This window comes from Bufo bufo, chromosome 6 (genome assembly GCF_905171765.1).
Source record: "Bufo bufo chromosome 6, aBufBuf1.1, whole genome shotgun sequence".
In the NCBI taxonomy this organism is placed as follows: domain Eukaryota; kingdom Metazoa; phylum Chordata; class Amphibia; order Anura; family Bufonidae; genus Bufo; species Bufo bufo.
In genome coordinates this window covers 216,319,758-216,339,600 of record NC_053394.1, presented here as the reverse complement: position 1 = coordinate 216,339,600, position 19,843 = coordinate 216,319,758, and the positions used below count along the sequence as shown (strand labels likewise).

The 19,843-nt window shown below is 42.2% G+C and overlaps 1 protein-coding gene across 1 annotated transcript in view; it reads left to right on the top strand.

The window, feature by feature from the left end:
* The window catches only part of ZCCHC24 (zinc finger CCHC-type containing 24), a 154,058-nt gene that overhangs the window by 120,101 nt on the left and 14,114 nt on the right, over positions 1 to 19,843 (top strand). The gene's annotated exons all lie outside the window — the stretch shown is intronic.

Sequence of the window (19,843 nt, the reverse complement as noted above, 5' to 3'; positions counted from 1 at the left end):
CTCTGCCCTTTACCAATCCAGCCACGGGCCCATCCATCTGGCCCATCAAGACTCACTCTCATTTCATCAGTCCATAAAACCTTAGAAAAATCAGTCTTGACGTTTCAGCTTGTGTGTCTTGTTCAGTGGTGGTCGTCTTTCAGCCTTTCTTACCTTGGCCATGTCTCTGAGTATTGCACACCTTGTGCTTTTGGGCACTCCAGTGATGTTGCAGCTCTGAAATATGGCCAAACTGGTGGCAAGTGGCATCTTGGCAGCTGCACGCTTGACTTTTCTCAGTTCATTGGCAGTTATTTTGCGCCTTGGTTTTTCCACACGCTTCTTGCGACCCTGTTGACTATTTTGAATGAAACGCTTGATTGTTCGATGATCACGCTTCAGAAGCTTTGCAATTTTAAGAGTGCTGCATCCCTCTGCAAGATATCTCACTATTTTTGACTTTTCTGAGCCTGTCAAGTCCTTCTTTTGACCCATTTTGCCAAAGGAAAGGAAGTTGCCTAATAATTATGCACACCTAATATAGGGTGTTGATGTCATTAGACCACACCCCTTCTCATTACAGAGATGCACATCACCTAATATGCTTAATTGGTAGTAGGCTTTCGAGCCTATACAGCTTGGAGTAAGACAACATGCATAAAGAGGATGATGTGGTCAAAAAACTCATTTGCCTAATAATTCTGCACGCAGTGTAGTTATACAAGTATACAAAATATCTTTACCAAACAAAAAATATTTTTAGTACAAAAATAAAAGGTTCATTATTTACACCTTTAAAGAGGACCTGCCAGCTCTCCTAACATGTCTTAGTAAATACTTGCATTCCCCATGAAATAAACCATGTGCTATGCCTCTCTTATTCCTGCTGAAAGTGTATGAATACATTTCCTTATCAGAGGGGTGACTTCCTACCCAGTCTTGGAGAAATAACAGAGGGGCTATGGGTCTCCTGGAGTGAGGGTCCTATACTATGTGGCTGCATCCCTTATTTTAATAGGGAGAGAGCGCCTTGAGTACAGGTCCTACAAACAGTGTGGAGAAATAACCCAATTCCTCCTTTCCCAGGTTGTTAACAAGAAGGGGGCTCCATTAAACTACTGTAGGACCCCTCACTTATGTATGCTCCTGTACATACTGTACCTTTCACATAACATGTGCTGCATATATGCACCTACTCCATATTATTTCTTTAGTACTACACAGTTTGTGACCACTTACAACTGTATCTCTCCCCTGTAGACTCACATTTTTCTAATTCAGAGTAAAATACATTCACACAATAGTGCCAATTTCAGTGTGAAGTAAAACTAACACACAAACTTATTAAATATGCAAAACTCCAAAATTAATGATAAATGTCCAGTTGTGTATATAATTTCTGTGTAACAAAGTTGTCACCTGTCCATCTAAATGCATGAGAACTAGGATAAAGGAGTACTTACCCTGAAACACTCCTATCACTATGTAGGGCCCTGCCTGAAGCAGAACAGCTGCTCCAGTAAGGGCAATCCCACTCAGGAAACTAAACTAGTTCACCCTGAGTGGTCCCTGCTGGTGGGTTGCAATTCTAGGTTACATTCACAAGGTTATCAGGTAGAGTGGTTGTACTAGCCTGGGTCAGAACCAGAGAGGTAAAATTAAAGCAGCATTAGTAACAGAACAGAGACAAGCAGGGCAAACCGAGATAAACAGCAAGACAGAAAACAGTCTGTGGTCATACACAGTAGCAAATTCTAGGGAGAAGGCAAAATGTGTAATCTGGTAAATGAGCCAAGTCAATAAACACGAATATACTCAAAAACGCACAGGTAGACAAACCAGGGTAATGAATAGTAACAAGCAAAAAGACCTCAGGATTTAAAGGGGTTGTGCAATGTCAGGATGCTCAGGATAGGTAATCAAAATCAAATCGGTGGGGAGCTGCCTCCTGGAACCCCTGCCGATCATCTGGTTGAAGAGGCTGTGGTGTTTGTCAAAGTTCTGCATGCTTTTCCATAGTTACCTGCATGCCATTTAGATTGTAGCAGAGGTGCAATGTAATTACACCTTTCACTCCGATTCAAGTGAACAGGAGATAAAGCTGTAATTACACTGCACTGCCGCTACAATCTAGAGAGCATGCAGGTAACCACTGAAGAAGCTACGCCTGTTGCCTCTTTAACCAGCTGATCAGTGGAGATGTTGAGAGTTGGACCTATACTAATCTGATATTGATGAGCTTTCCTGACACTACACAACCCCTTTAAGCACAAATCTAACTGATTGTCTCTCAACCCACACCCCCTCCTGCCTCTTTGCGGCATCTCAGGATCCAGAACAAGTGAGTTTGTCACAGCTCTCCCTCTACTTCCTCTCCTGCCTCTTTGCTTGGCTTCTGGAGCAGAAACAAATGAAGTTGTTGCATTCAGATGACTGTACCAGTATGCAATGGACACAACTGCTACGGAGCACTTCTCAGTAAACAATAATTTACAAACCATGATGTAAAACATTGAGCAATCTGATCAATTTCAATAATAAATGGTGTGGATCCCATAAGGCATTTGTTTGTCGCTGGCCACCTTTAAAGGGTTTCTGTGATCAGAAATAAAGTTATGTAGCTGACTGACATTAGCGGTGTGCTAATGTCAGCAGTACATAACAGTATGCGCCTGCGCCGAAGGAAGGAAGCCGACAGCAGGAGCGCCTCCGTCACTCACTGCGCATGCGGCGAATACTAAAAGGGACGGTGCAGTCGCGGGATTTACGGAACACTGAGGAGAACTCGAAAGTCAATCAACTGGACCTAGGCGTGCCAAAGGCACCCTTTGGCACGCCTAGGTCCAGTTGATTGACTTTCGAGCTTCTAGGTGCTGAAGCAACGCCCCAGTAGCACCTAGGGGCTTATTAGCATATTTTAAAAGTCCTTATTTTAAGAGAACGGGGGCAGGCAGGAAGTTATAAAGCATACTGTTATGTACTGCTGACATTAGCACATCGCTAATGTCAGTCAGCTACATAACATTATTTCTGATGACAGAAACCCTTCAAAGTTTGTTGGTAAGACAGACACCTGTAAATTAGGGTCTCTAACAAACATATTAGGACTTCAATTATGGGAAACGCAATAAAACACATTTAGGGGCATTTATCAATGTATTTATGCCACTATTGTTGCTTTAAAAAGTTGCAAATTGTGGGTGCTATACTTGTGACATAATTTGCAACTTTGAGATTTTCTAAAGTGGCAAAAAATGGGGTATGACGTAGCAGGAATAGCAGAGCATATTGCAGTCCACCAGATTTACTATAACTTACACCAGAAACTGAACATTTTGGTGCATTCTGTTTCGTTTGGTTGCGTTCTCATAACGGAGAGCAAACTTGCTTTCCGTCATGGGATGCAGAGCAAGACGGGTCCGTCATGACCCACAATGCAAGTCAATGGGGGCGGATTCGTTTTCTCTGACACAATATAAACTGATCCATCCCCCATTGACTTTCAATGGAGTTCATGACGGATCCGTCTTAGCTATGTTAAAGATAATACAACCAGATCCGTTCATAACGGATGCAGATGGTTGTATTATCAGTATCGGAGGCGTTTTTGCTGAACCCTGCCAGATCCAGTAAAAATGCTAGTGTGAATGTAGCCTCTCTCGTACATCTGGTAAACGGTGGCACCTTTACACATCCAGATTATTGTCGATGAGCGTTCATATGAATGCTTATTAATGATAATCTGCTCGAACATTGGGCAGTGTAAAGGGCCCTTAAATGGAACCTGTCATCAACTTTATGCAGACCTCACTGAGGGCCAGAAATACAGATTTCGGTGTGGTGTGTCACTCATGAGCTAAAAGTAAGTGGTTGCCGAGAACCAGCATCATAATCATTGCAGACTGGGCCTGGAAAAGAGTCAAATCTACCTGAGAAGAGTCCTGGTTATTCATAATCTCCTGCTCTCACCCACCTGATGATTGGCAGTTCTCTCCTAGAGAGTAAGGGAGAAAACTCGGTAGGAGACGGTCAGTCATCAGCGGGAGAGCCGGAATTTATAAATAACCAGGACTCTTCTCAGGTGGCCGTGACTCTTTTCCAGGCCCAGTCTGCAATGATTGTGATGTTGGTTCTCTGCAGCCACTTACTTTTAACTTATAAATGACATACCGCTGAAATCAACTCACCTGTCTCTACTTTATGATGCCGTTAGTATGGGCAGCATGAAGTTGATGACAGGTTCCCTTTAAGAAATGTACATGGCTGCTGTACTGCACATGAACCTACCTCCCCCATATGAAAACAAGTGTTGTATAGATCAGTACTTACAGTTACACATGGCTTCAGTCTCAGCCATGTGATATGTGTGTGTGCTTCAACTGTAGGCAACAGACACAACCCCTCGCTTTTCTACCTCATCGGTGTTCCTGCAGTTTCCATGTGATGGACTGTCACTGACTCTGACTGGTGGATCAGCCCCCGGTTCACTCCTGCTGTGCCAATCACAGACTCGGAGACACTTTCTGCTCACTTCTCTAGTCTTGATTCAGAGACTGTCTTCTTCTGCTGCAAAGACGCCGAAATTACTGCAGGAGACGGGGGAGGGGTTTCAAAAAATAAATGAATACAGTCTTTATGCTGGTGTATGCTAGGTCCACCCTAAGCAATGGACCTTTAGCATCTATTGGCAAATACGGCAATGTATACAGGTGTAGTGAGGTTGTCTAGTCACTCTGTCAGTGTTATTTTATCACAGTATGGTGGTGTTATTCAGTCATGGTATTGTTTTTTTTTTGTGAGATATACTTTGGCAGAAATTGTCAAAGCTATAAGTATATAATAAAATAAGAACTCACTGGCCAATATTTTTCATGTGGGTTGCATTGAGTGGCCCTCCTCCTCAGACTTTTTCAGCTGATTCAAGCATTTTTAAATTTCTGGAAGATACATTAGAGATCTGAAGTATATTAGCACTATTTAAAGTCAAAATGATGGAGCTATGCCAAAACTGGTGCAGAGGAAAACTGGAATTGCTGCCCATGGAAACCAATCAGATTCCACATCTCATCTTTCAAAGCCCTTTGGACATTGAAAGCACCAGTTTTCACACTTCTCCCCCAATTAGTATGTTTTAGAAATATTCATCTATTTTCTTAATACTCATTGATCATGTTTGCATCATATCATCAGAAAACAGGTGTTCTTTAACCACTTCACATCCGGGCCATTTGCCCCCTTCCTGACTATGCCTAATTTAGCAAATCTGACATATGTCACTTTATGTGGTAATAGCTTTGGAACACTTTTACTTATCCAAGCTATTCAGAGATTGTTTTCTCGTGACACATTGTACTTTGTAAATTTGAGTCAATATATTTCACATTTATTTATGAAAAAATCCCAAATCTACCAAAAATTTAGAAAAATTCGTAATTTTCTACATTTTCTATTTCTCTTCTTTTAAAACAGAAAGTGATACCTCATCAAATATTTATTACTTAACATTCCCCATATGTCTACTTTATGTTGGCATCATTTTGTAAATTTCATTTAATTTTTTTAGGACGTTAGAAGGTTTAGAATTTTAGAAGCAATTCTTAAAATTTTTGAGAAAATTGCCAAAACCCACTTTTTCAGGAACAGTTCCGGTCTGAAGTCACTTTGTAGGGCTTACATAGTGGATACCCCCATAAATGACCCCATTGTAGAAACTACACACCTCAAGTTACTTAAAAATGATTTTACAAACTTTGTTAACCCTTTAGGTGTTAACACAAGAATTAAAGGAAAATGGAGATCACATTTTTTAATTTCACTTTTTTGTCATAGCTTCCATTTTATTAAATTTTTTTCTTTAACACATCGAGGGTTAACAGCCAAACAAAACTCAATATTTATTGCCCCAATTCTGCGGTTTACAAAAACACACCACATGTGGTCGTAAACTGATGTAAGGGCACACGGCAGGGCGCAGAAGAAAAGGAGCGCCACATGGTTTTTGGAAGGGAGATTTAGCAGAATTGTTTTTTAGATGCCATGTCCCATTTGAAGCCCCCCTGATGCACCCTTACAGTAGAAACTCCCAAAAAGTGACCCTATTTTGGAAACTAGGGTATAAGGTGCCAGTTTTATTGGTACTATTTGTGGGTACATATGATTTTTTTGATCATTCATTATAACACTTTATGGGGCAAGATGACAAAAAATATTGTTGTTTTAGCACATTTTTTATTTATTTTTACAGCGTTCACCTGAGGGGTTAGGTCATGTGATATTTTTATAGAGCTGGTTGTTACGGATGCGGCGATACCTAATATGTATACTTTTTTTTATTTATTTCACTTTAACACAATAATAGCATTTTTTTTTTTTTATTATGTTTTAATGTGTCCATGTTCTGAGAGCTATAGTTTTTTTTAGTTTTTAATGATTTTCTTAGGTAGGGGCTCATTTTTTGCGGGATGAGGTGACGGTTTTATTGGTACAATTATGTGGGACATACGCCTTTTTGATCACTTGGTGTTGCACTTTGTGATGTAAGGTGACAAAAATGGCTTTTGTTTACACAGTTTTTATTATAGTGTTTATCGTACTGAATGGATCATGTGATATATTTAAAAAGCCGACCGTTATGGACGCGGCAATACCAAATATGTCTATTTTATTTTATTTTTCTATTTTTAACTTTTTTTTATTCCTTACTTCCTTTCTTTTTTAGGCTACTTTCACACTAGCGTTCGGGGCTCCGCTTGTGAGTTCCGTTTGAAGGCTCTCACAAGCGGCCCCGAACGGATCCGTCCAGTCCTAATGCATTCTGAGTGGATGCGGATCCGCTCAGAATGCATCAGTCTGGCTCCGTTTATCCTCCGCTCCGCTCAGCAGGCGGACCCCTGAACGCAGCTTGCAGCGTTCGGGTGTCCGCCTGGCCGTGCGGAGGCAAACGGATCCGTCCAGACTTACAATGTAAGTCAATGGGGACGGATCCGTTTGAAGATGACACAGTATGGCTTAACCACTTCAGCCCCCAGTGCTTAAACACCCTGAAAGACCAGGCCACTTTTTACACTTCTGACCTACACTACTTTCACCGTTTATTGCTCGGTCATGCAACTTACCACCCAAATGAATTTTACCTCCTTTTCTTCTCACTAATAGAGCTTTCATTTGGTGGTATTTCATTGCTGCTGACATTTTTACTTTTTTTGTTATTAATCGAAATTTAACGATTTTTTTGCAAAAAAATGACATTTTTCACTTTCAGTTGTAAAATTTTGCAAAAAAAAACGACATCCATATAGAAATTTTGCTCTAAATTTATAGTTCTACATGTCTTTGATAAAAAAAAAATGTTTGGGTAAAAAAAAAATGGTTTGGGTAAAAGTTATAGCGTTTACAAACTATGGTACAAAAATGTGAATTTCCGCTTTTTGAAGCAGCTCTGACTTTCTGAGCACCTGTCATGTTTCCTGAGGTTCTACAATGCCCAGACAGTACAAACACCCCACAAATGACCCCATTTCTGAAAGTACACACCCTAAGGTATTCGCTGATGGGCATAGTGAGTTCATAGAACTTTTTATTTTTTGTCACAAGTTAGCGGAAAATTATGATTTTTTTTTTTTTTTTTTTTTTTCTTACAAAGTCTCATATTCCACTAACTTGTGACAAAAAATAAAAAGTTCTATGAACTCACTATGCCCATCAGCGAATACCTTGGGGTCTCTTCTTTCCAAAATGGGGTCACTTGTGGGGTAGTTCTACTGCCCTGGCATTCTAGGGGCCCAAATGTGTGGTAAGGAGTTTGAAATCAAATTCTGTAAAAAATGACCAGTGAAATCCGAAAGGTGCTCTTTGGAATATGGGCCCCTTTGCCCACCTAGGCTGCAAAAAAGTGTCACACATCTGGCATCTCCGTACTCAGGAGAAGGTGAGGAATGTGTTTTGGGGTGTCATTTTATATATACCCATGCTGGGTGAGAGAAATATCTTGGCAAAAGACAACTTTTCCCATTTTTTTATACAAAGTTGTCATTTGACCAAGATATTTATCTCACCCAGCATGGGTATATGTAAAAAGACACCCCAAAACACATTCCTCAACTTCTCCTGAGTACGGGGATACCAGATGTGTGACACTTTTTTGCAGCCTAGGTGGGCAAAGGGGCCCATATTCCAAAGAGCACCTTTCGGATTTCACTCCTCATTTTTTCCTGAATTTGATTTCAAACTCCTTACCACACATTTGGGCCCCTAGAATACCAGGGCAGTATAACTACCCCACAAGTGACCCCATTTTGGAAAGAAGACACCCCAAGGTATTCCGTGAGGGGCATGGCGAGTTCCTAGAATTTTTTATTTTTTGTCACAAGTTAGTGGAAAATGATGATTTTTTTTTTTATTTTTTTTTTCATACAAAGTCTCATATTCCACAAACTTGTGACAAAAAATAAAAACTTCCATGAACTCACTATGCCCATCAGCGAATACCTTGGGGTCTCTTCTTTCCAAAATGGGGTCACTTGTGGGGTAGTTATACTGCCCTGGCATTCTAGGGGCCCAAATGTGTGGTAAGTAGGTAAATGACCTGTGAAATCCGAAAGGTGCTCTTTGGAATGTGGGCCCCTTTGCCCACCTAGGCTGCAAAAAAGTGTCACACATCTGGTATCTCTGTATTCAGGAGAAGTTGAGGAATGTGTTTTGGGGTGTCTTTTTACATATACCCATGCTGGGTGAGATAAGAATCTTGGTCAAATGCCAACTTTGTATAAAAAAATGGGAAAAGTTGTCTTTTGCCAAGATATTTCTCTCACCCAGCATGGGTATATGTAAAATGACACCCCAAAACACATTCCCCAACTTCTCCCGATTACGGAGATACCAGATGTGTGACACTTTTTTGCAGCCTAGGTGGGCAAAGGGGCCCATATTCAAAAGAGCACCTTTCGGATTTCACAGGTCATTTTTTACAGAATTTGATTTCAAACTCCTTACCACACATTTGGGCCCCTAGAATGCCAGGGCAGTATAACTACCCCACAAGTGACCCCATTTTGGAAAGAAGAGACCCCAAGGTATTCGCTGATGGGCATAGTGAGTTCATGGAACTTTTTATTTTTTGTCACAAGTTAGTGGAATATGAGACTTTGTATGAAAAAAAAAAAAAAAAAAAAAAATCATCATTTTCCACTAACTTGTGACAAAAAATAAAAAATTCTAGGAACTCGCCATGCCCCTCACGGAATACCTTGGGGTGTCTTCTTTCCAAAATGGGGTCACTTGTGGGGTAGTTATACTGCCCTGGCATTTTCCAGGGGCCCTAATGTGTGGTAAGTAGGTAAATGACCTGTGAAATCCTAAAGGTGCTCTTTGGGCCCCTTTGCCCACCTAGGCTGCAAAAAAGTGTCACACATGTGGTATCGCCGTATTCAGGAGAAGTTGGGGAATGTGTTTTGGGGTGTCATTTTACATATACCCATGCTGGGTGAGAGAAATATCTTGGCAAAAGACAACTTTTCCCATTTTTTTATACAAAGTTGGCATTTGACCAAGATATTTCTCTCACCCAGCATGGGTATATGTAAAATGACACCCCAAAACACATTCCCCAACTTCTCCTGAGTACGGCGATACCAGATGTGTGACACTTTTTTGCAGCCTAGATGCGCAAAGGTGCCCAAATTCCTTTTAGGAGGGCATTTTTAGACATTTGGATACCAGACTTCTTCTCACGCTTTGGGGCCCCTAGAATGCCAGAGCAGTATAAATACCCCACATGTGACCCCATTTTGGAAAGAAGACACCCCAAGGTATTCAATGAGGGGCATGGCGAGTTCATAGAAATTTTTTTTTTTTGGCACAAGTTAGCGGAAATTGATATTTTTAATTTTTTTCTCACAAAGTCTCCCGTTCCGCTAACTTGGGACAAAAATTTCAATCTTTCTTGGACTCAATATGCCCCTCACGGAATACCTGGGGGTGTCTTCTTTCCGAAATGGGGTCACATGTGGGGTATTTATACTGCCCTGGCATTCTAGGGGCCCTAAAGCGTGAGAAGAAGTCTGGAATATAAATGTCTAAAAAATTTTACGCATTTGGATTCCGTGAGGGGTAGGGTGAGTTCATGTGAGATTTTATTTTTTGACACAAGTTAGTGGAATATGAGACTTTGTAAGAAAAAAAAAAAAAAATTCTGCTAACTTGGGCCAAAAAAATATCTGAATGGAGCCTTACAGAGGGGTGATCAATGACAGGGGGGTTGATCAATGACAGGGGGGTTGATCAATGACAGGGGGGTTGATCAATGACAGGGGGGTTGATCAATGACAGGGGGGTTGATCAGGGAGTCTATATGGGGTGATCACCACAGTCATTGATCACGCCCCTGTAAGGCTTCATTCAGACGTCCGGATGCGTTTTGCGGATCCGATCCATCTATCAGTGGATCCGTAAAAATCATGCGGACATCTGAATGGAGCTTTACAGGGGGGTAATCAATGACAGGGGGGTAATCAATGACAGGGGGGTGATCAGGGAGTCTATATGGGGTGATCACCACAGTCATTGATCATGCCCCTGTAAGGCTTCATTCAGACGTCCGGATGCGTTTTGCGGATCGGATCCATCTATCAGTGCATCCGTAAAAATCATGCGGACATCTGAATGGAGCTTTACAGGGGGGTGATCAATGACAGGGGGGTGATCAGGGAGTCTATATGGGGTGATCACCACAGTCATTGATCACGCCCCTGTAAGGCTTCATTCAGACGTCCGGATGCGTTTTGCGGATCGGATCCATCTATCAGTGCATCCGTAAAAATCATGCGGACATCTGAATGGAGCTTTACAGGGGGGTGATCAGGGAGTCTATATGGGGTGATCACCACAGTCATTGATCATGCCCCTGTAAGGCTTCATTCAGACGTCCGGATGCGTTTTGCGGATCGGATCCATCTATCAGTGCATCCGTAAAAATCATGCGGACATCTGAATGGAGCTTTACAGGGGGGTGATCAGGGAGTCTATATGGGGTGATCACCACAGTCATTGATCACGCCCCTGTAAGGCTTCATTCAGACGTCCGGATGCGTTTTGCGGATCCGATCTATCTATCAGTGGATCCGTAAAAATCATGCGGACGTCTGAATGGAGCTTTACAGGGGGTTGATCAATGACAGGGGTGTAATCAATGACAGGGGGGGTGATCAGGGAGTCTATATGGGGTGATAACCACAGTCATTGATCATGCCCCTGTAAGGCTTCATTCAGACGTCCGGATGCGTTTTGCGGATCCGATCCATCTATCAGTGGATCCGTAAAAATCATGCGGACATCTGAATGGAGCTTTACAGGGGGGTAATCAATGACAGGGGGGTGATCAATGACAGGGGGGTGATCAGGGAGTCTATATGGGGTGATCAGGGGCTAATAAGGGGTTAATAAGTGACGGGGGGGGGGTGTAGTGTAGTGTAGTGGTGCTTGGTGGGACTTTACTGAGCTACCTGTGTCCTCTGGTGGTCGATCCAAACAAATGGGACCACCAGAGGACCAGGTAGCAGGTATATTAGACGCTGTTATCAAAACAGCGTCTAATATACCTGTTAGGGGTTAAAAAAAACACATCTCCAGCCTGCCAGCGAACGATCGCCGCTGGCAGGCTGGAGATCAACTCTCTTACCTTCCGTTCCTGTAAGCGCGCGCGCCTGTGTGCGCGCGTTCACAGGAAATCTCGCCCATCGCGAGATGACGCATATATGCGTGACTCTGCGCAGGGCTGCCACCTCCGGAACGCGATCCTGCGTTAGGCGGTCCGGAGGTGGTTAATTTTCAAACGGATCCGTCCCCCATTGACTTTCAATGTAAAGTCAAAACGGATCCGTTTGCATTATCATGAACAAAAAACAAAAACAAAAAATAATAATTTTTTTTTTTTGTTCATGGTAATGCAAACGGATCCGTTCTGAACGGATCTAAGTGTTTGCATTATAGGTGCGGATCCGTATGTGCAGATACCAGACGGATCCGCACCTAACGCAGGTGTGAAAGTAGCCTAACATGTAAAACCTTTTTTTTATTTTTTATTTTAACACTTTATTTTTTATTTTTTTATTTTACACTTTGCGTCCCCCATAAGGTCATACTAGACCTCTAGGGGACATTTAACTTCACAAATTTTTTATTTATTTTTTCACTATTCACCTAGAGAGGCTGTACAGCAGAATACAACGCTGTACAGCAGAATAAAACGATGTACAGCCTCAGTGCAGAGCTGATCGAGGTCTGTAGAAAACCCGACATATCCTGCACTCTCCCGGCCACGGCGGTCACATGACCACTGGACCAGTACAGGAAGCGCATAGCGCTTCCTGATCTGTATACACATCGCTCACCGGCGATCTAAAAGGCAGGGACACAATAGACTTAGATACACAGCAGACAGTATCACACATGATATGATTAGATACACAGCTCAACAGACAGTATCACATAGGATAGATTAGATACACAGCTCAGCAGGCAGTATCACACAGGATAGGATTAGATACACAGCTCAGCAGGCAGTATCACACAGGATAGGATTAGATACACAGCTCAGCAGGCAGTATAACACGGGATAGGATTAGATATGCAGCTCAGCAGACAGTATCACACAGGATAGGATTAGATACACAGCTCAGCAGACAGTATCACACAGGATAGGATTAGATACACAGCTCAGCAGACAGTATCACACAGGATAGGATTAGATACACAGCACAGCAGACAGTATCACATAGGATACGATTAGATACACACCTCAGCAGACAGTATCACACAGGATACGATTAGATACACAGCTCAGCAGACAGTATCACACAGGATACGATTAGATACACAGCTCAGCAGACAGTATCACACAGGATAGGATTAGATACACAGCACAGCAGACAGTATCACATAGGATACGATTAGATACACACCTCAGCAGACAGTATCACACAGGATACGATTAGATACACAGCTCAGCAGACAGTATCACACAGGATACGATTAGATACACAGCTCAGCAGACAGTATCACACAGGATAGGATTAGATACACAGCTCAGCAGACAGTATCACACAGGATAGGATTAGATACATGAGATATTCCAAAAACATTACCTGCATTAGTCAATACAAGTTTGCAAGTCTTTAACTGATATCCCAACTGCCATGCACACGGTCACATGTCCTTTATCAGCCAATAGAGGCTCGCAGCCTCTTAGTCTCCTCATACACACAGTTGTACTCCAGGTTTCCATAACAACCCAGCCACTTTTCTTCACTGCTGTAGTTCAGCTTTAAGCTAGGGCTACATGACGACATGTGTCGCGCGACATTAAGGCCCCCTCACACGAGCGAGTTTTCCGAGCGGATGCGATGCGTGATTTGAACGCATTGCACCCGCACTGAATCCCGACCCATTCATTTCTATGGGGCTGTTCAGATGAGCGGTGATTTTCACACATCACTTGTGCGTTGCGTGAAAATCGCAGCATGCTCCTCTTTGTGCATTTTTCACGTAACGCAAGCCCCCTAGAAATGAATGGGGTTGTGTGAAAATCGCAAGCATCCGCAAGCAAGTGCGGATGCGGTGCGATTTTCACGCATGGTTGCTAGGAGACGATCGGGATGGAGACCCGATCATTATTATTTTCCCTTCTAACATGGTTATAAGGGAAAATAATAGCATTCTGAATACAGAATGCATTGTAAAATAGCGCTGGAGGGGTTAAAAAAATAATAATAATAATTTAACTCACCTTAATCCACTTGATCGCGGAGCCGGCTTCTTGTCTGTCTCCCTCTTTGCTGAACAGGACCTGTGGTGAGCATTCATTGCAGGAACAGAACCTGTGGTGACGTCACTCCGGTCATCACATGGTCCATCACATGATTTTTTTACCATGGTGATGGATCATGTGATGACCGGAGTGACGTCACCACAGGTCCTGTTCCTGCAATGAATGCTCACCACAGGTCCTGTTCAGCAAAGAAGGAGACAGAAGAGATGCCGGGCTGCGCGATCAAGTGGACTAAGGTGAGTTAAATTTTTTTTGTTTTTATTTATTTTTTTAACCCCTCCAGCTCTATTTTACTATGCATTCTGTATTCAGAATGCTATTATTTTCCCTTATAACCATGTTATAAGGGAAAATAATACAATCTACACAACCCCGATCCCTAGCCCGAACTTCTGTGAAGAAGTTCTGGTTTGGGTACCAAACATGCGCGATTTTTCTCACGCGAGTGCAAAACGCATTACAATGTTTTGCACTCGCGCGGAAAAATCGTGTGTGTTCCAGCAACGCACCCGCACCTTTTCCAGCAACGCCCGTCTGAAAGAGGCCTTAAAGGGACGGGTGCTGTGAAGGTCTCTTTTAAGGGGGCAGGGAACAGTAGAGGTCACAGATAAGGAGACAGTCCCCTATGGAGTTCAGTGGTAAGGGGCGGTGTGCTGGATGGGTCGCTGTTAAAGGGGTGGACCCCTGAGGAGGTCACTGTCAAGGGAGTGGGGTGCTGTAAGACTCACTGTTATAGGGGTGGGCTGCTGTGAAGGTCAAAGTTAAGAGGATGGGCTGCTGTGGAGATCCCATTTTAACCCCTTAACGACCCAGGATGAGAATGCTCGTCCTAAATCGCCGGCACTTAGCGCTAGAGGACGAGCTTTCTCGTCCTGCAGTCGTTCCTCCCCCCCCCCGCGTGCGGTGCAGATATCCGGCTGTTACTGACAGCCGGATCCCTGCTGCATCCACCAGCATCAGCGATAAAGCCGATGCCGGTGGATTAACCCCTCATATGCCGCGGTCAGCGCTGACCGCGGCATATGGGAGGTTTGCACTCCCTCACCTCATCCATCGGGTCCCCGCGCTGCTGTGGCGGGGACTCGATGGTTGCCATGGCAGCCCCAAGCCATTCCAAGGCTTGGGGCCTGGCACGTACGGAAGCCTAAGAGGCCCAGCCCCCAGGCTGGGTCTCCTAGGCAACTGTTAGCGTCTTACAGTGTAAGACACTAACAGTTCAATACAGAACAATACAGATGTATCGTGCTGCATTGAAACAGGGTTTAGACCCTGTAATGTTGAAGTCCCAGAGTGGGACAAATAATAAAGTGGGAAAAAAAAAGTTCATAAAATGTAAGTTTTACAAAAAAAAATTAAGTTTCAAGTAAAAAAAATAAAAAAAAGCGTCCTTTTCCAAAAATAAAGTTAAAAAGAATTGTAAAAAATAGGGAAAAGACATATAGACATATTAGGTATCGTCGCGTCCGTATCGACCAGCTCTAGAAACATATCACATGACCTAACCCCTCAGATGAACACCATAAAAAATAAAAACTGTGCTAAATAAAAAAATTGTCACCTTACATCACAAAAAGTACAACAGCAAGCGATCAAAAAGGCATACGCCCACCAAAATAGTACCAATCTAACAGTCACCTCATCCCACAAAAAATGAGCACCTACCTGAGACAATCGCCCAAAAAAAAAAAAAACTATGGCTCAGAATATGGAGACACTAAAACATCATTTTTTTTGTTTTAAAAAAGCTGTTATTGTGTAAAACTTACATAAATAAAAAAAAACTTATACATATTAGGTATCGCCGCGTCCGTATCGACCGGCTCTATAAAAATATCACATGACCTAACCCCTCAGATGAACACAATAAAAAATAAAACTGTGCTAAATAAACCATTTTTTGTCACCTTACATCACAAAAAGTGTAATAGCAAGCGAGCAAAAAGTCATATGCACCCCAAAATAGTGTCAATCAAACCGTCATCTCATCCCGCAAAAAATTAGACCCTACCTAAGAAAATCGCCCAAAAACTGAAAAAACTATGGCTCTCAGACTATGGAGACACTAAAACATGATTTTTTTTTTGTTTCAAAAATGAAATCATTGTGTATAATTTACATAAATAAAAAAAAAAGTATACATATTAGGTATCGCCGCGTCCGTAACAATCTGCTCTATAAAAATACCACATGATCTAACCTGTCAGATGAATGTTGTAAATAACAAAAAAAAAAAACGGTGCCAAAACAGCTATTTCTTGTTACCTTGCCTCACAAAAAGAGTAATATAGAGCAACCAAAAATCATATGTACCCTAAACTAGTACCAACAAAACTTCCACCCTATCCCGTAGTTTCTAAAATGGGGTCACTTTTTTGGAGTTTCTACTCTAGGGGTGCATCAGGGGGGCTTCAAATGGGACATGGTGTCAAAAAAACCAGTCCAGCAAAATCTGCCTTCCAAACACCATATGGCATTCCTCTCCTTCTGCGCCCTGCCGTGTGCCCGTACAGCAGTTTATGACCAAATATGCTGTGTTTCTGTAAACTACAGAATCAGGGCCATAAATATTGAGTTTTGTTTGGCTGTTAACCCTTGCTTTGTTACTGGAAAAAATGGATTAAAATGGAAAATTTACCAAAAAATTGAAATTCTGAAATTTCATCTCCATTTACCAATAACTCTTGTGGAACACCTAAAGGGTTAACGATGTTTGTAAAATCAGTTTTGAATACCTTGAGGGGTGTAGTTTCTTAGATGGGGTCATTTTTGGGTGGTTTCTATTATGTAAGCTTCACAAAGTGACTTCAGACCTGAACTGGTCCTTAAAAAGTTGGTTTTTGAAAATTTCTGAGAAATTTCAAGATTCACTTCTAAACTTCTAAGCCTTGTAATGTCCCCCAAAAATAGAATGTCATTCCCAAAATGATCCTAACATGAAGTAGACATATGAGAAATGTAAAGTAATAACTATTTTTGTAGGTATTAATACAGGATCTTCTCAAAAAATTAGCATATTGTGATAAAGTTCATTATTTTCTGTAATGTACTGATAAACATTAGACTTTCATATATTTTAGATTCATTACACACAACTGAAGTAGTTCAAGCCTTTTCTAAACACCTGCAAAAGATTCCTGAGGCTTTTAAAAACTCCCAGCCTGGTTCATTACTCAAAACCGCAATCATGGGTAAGACTGCCGACCTGACTGCTGTCCAGAAGGCCCTCATTGACACCCTCAAGCAAGAGGGTAAGACACAGAAAGAAATTTCTGAACGAATAGGCTGTTTCCAGAGTGCTGTATCAAGGCACCTCAGTGGGAAGTCTGTGGGAAGGAAAAAGTGTGGCAGAAAACGCTGCACAACGAAAACAGGTGACCAGACCCTGAGGAAGATTGTGGAGAAGGACCGATTCCAGACCTTGGGGGACCTGCGGAAGCAGTGGACTGAGTCTGGAGTAGAAACATCCAGAGCCACCGTGTACAGGCGTGTGCAGGAAATGGGCTACAGGTGCCGCATTCCCCAGGTCAAGCCACTTTTGAACCAGAAACAGCGGCAGAAGCGCCTGACCTGGGCTACAGAGAAGCAGCACTGGACTGTTGCTCAGTGGTCCAAAGTACTTTTTTCGGATGAAAGCAAATTTTGCATGTCATTCGGAAATCAAGGTGCCAGAGTCTGGAGGAAGACTGGGGAGAGGGAAATGCCAAAATGCCTGAAGTCCAGTGTCAAGTACCCACAGTCAGTGATGGTCTGGGGTGCCATGTCAGCTGCTGGTGTTGGTCCACTGTGTTTTATCAAGGGCAGGGTCAATGCAGCTAGCTATCAGGAGATTTTGGAGCACTTCATGTTTCCATCTGCTGAAAAGCTTTATGGAGATGAAGATTTCATTTTTCAGCACGACCTGGCACCTGCTCACAGTGCCAAAACCACTGGTAAATGGTTTACTGACCATGGTATTACTGTGCTCAATTAGCCTGCCAACTCTCCTGACCTGAACCCCATAGAGAATCTGTGGGATATTGGGAAGAGAAAGTTGAGAGACGCAAGACCCAACACTCTGGATGAGCTTAAGGCCGCTATCGAAGCATCCTGGGCCTCCATAACACCTCAGCAGTGCCACAGGCTGATTGCCTCCATGCCACGCCGCATTGAAGCAGTCATTTCTGCAAAAGGATTCCCGAACAAGTATTGAGTGCATAACTGAACTTAATTATTTGAAGGTTGACTTTTTATGTATTAAAAACACTTTTCTTTTATTGGTCGGATGAAATATGCTAATTTTTTGAGATAGGAATTTTGGGTTTTCATGAGCTGTATGCTAAAATCATCAATATTAAAACAAGAAAAGGCTTGAACTACTTCAGTTGTGTGTAATGAATCTAAAATATATGAAAGTCTAATGTTTATCAGTACATTACAGAAAATAATGAACTTTATCACAATATGCTAATTTTTTGAGAAGATCCTGTATGTATTATAGAAGTAGAGAAATTGAAACTTGGAAATTTGCAAATTTGGTATTTTTTTATAAATAAAAATGAAATTGACTCCATTTTACCAGTGTCATGAAGTACAATATGTGACGAAAAAACCATCTCAGAATGGCCTGGATAAGTCAAAGCGTTTTAAAGTTATCACCACATAAAGTGACACTGGTCAGATTTGCAAAAAATGGCCTGGTCCTGAAGGTGAAAATGAGTCCGGTTCTTAAGGGGTTAAGGAGGCAGGGCACTGTGGGGGGGGGGGGTCAGTGTTAAAGAGTGGGGGGCTGTGGAGGTAACTGTTAAGGGGCGAGATGCTGTAGCTGTCACTGTTATGGGGGATACTGTTGATATCTTTTAACGACACACGCAAACATGAAATTAAATATACCCATGCGAAGCCAGGTCCTTCTGCTAGTACTATATATATATATATATAGAGAGAGCAGTGTACTGATATGAGAAGTACAAGGTATAATAGTGCAGTGTGTACAGATCTATGCGGTCAGTTATATATTATGGTTATTGTGTGAGGTACATGAGGTAATAGTGGTTTCATCTGTCTGCAGTACTATATAGATATGAGTGAGATATGACTAAAGATAGGGAATGGGGTGCAAATGAAGAGGAAGGAGGACCTCCTCTTACCACTCCATTCTAGTCTCAGTGGAGAGCTCATCCTGCAGTTTTTCTCCATGTTGCTGGGGGTTAAAGGACCTGTGATGATGCTCTGTGCTGTTCCTTTACTAGATGTACAGGACCTGTCATGATGATGATGATGATGTCATCACAGGACCTGGGGAGATGCTCCTATTTAACCTGGGAACTACCTTATTCTTTAGGCAGTTAATTTACCAGATGTACATGACCTGTGATGACATCATCACAGGTCATTTAGCTTTCCCCACTGATGATAGGGATAATATTCTGGAGCTGGACTGTGATGAGTGTAATTAGGGGGTGGGGCCATTGGTCCACTGCAGGACCCTTTGCCCCATGGGCCCCAGCTGCGTGGTCTGCCCGTATTGGAGGTATTCCACTAGTTCAGATGCTAAAATGTAGATGAATGAAATGATGAAATGTAGATCAATTTACTTCAAAAGTAAAATACTTCTGAAAATGGCAAAAAGAGACACTAATAAAAGGTAATAATCACATTTTGAAAAGTCTTCTGGAACTTTATGTCTCATGAGGGACACACCTCTGGACCCCAATGCGTTAGCAGAGTGAAGAGGCAGCAATGCTTCTTCCTCTTGCAAAGCCAATACAGCAACTTCCATACATATGTAGCTGTATCTAGCAGTGTGTAGTGCAAACACATGGGTATTGCTGTTGCTGTATTGGGTACTGCAGTGAACATGTGTTCTGCTGATAGGCCCCTACCGATCATATATCGGAACGTTCGTCCATTACTTTAAACCCAGAAAAAAACTTCAACTAAATGCCTACAAGGAATATTCAAACCTGAAAAACAGTGACTGGTAGTCTATAACAAACATGTCACATAAGTTAAGCCATGTTTTAGAGTTGAATGTTAGTGTTCTAAGCAAAGACATTCTTGTTT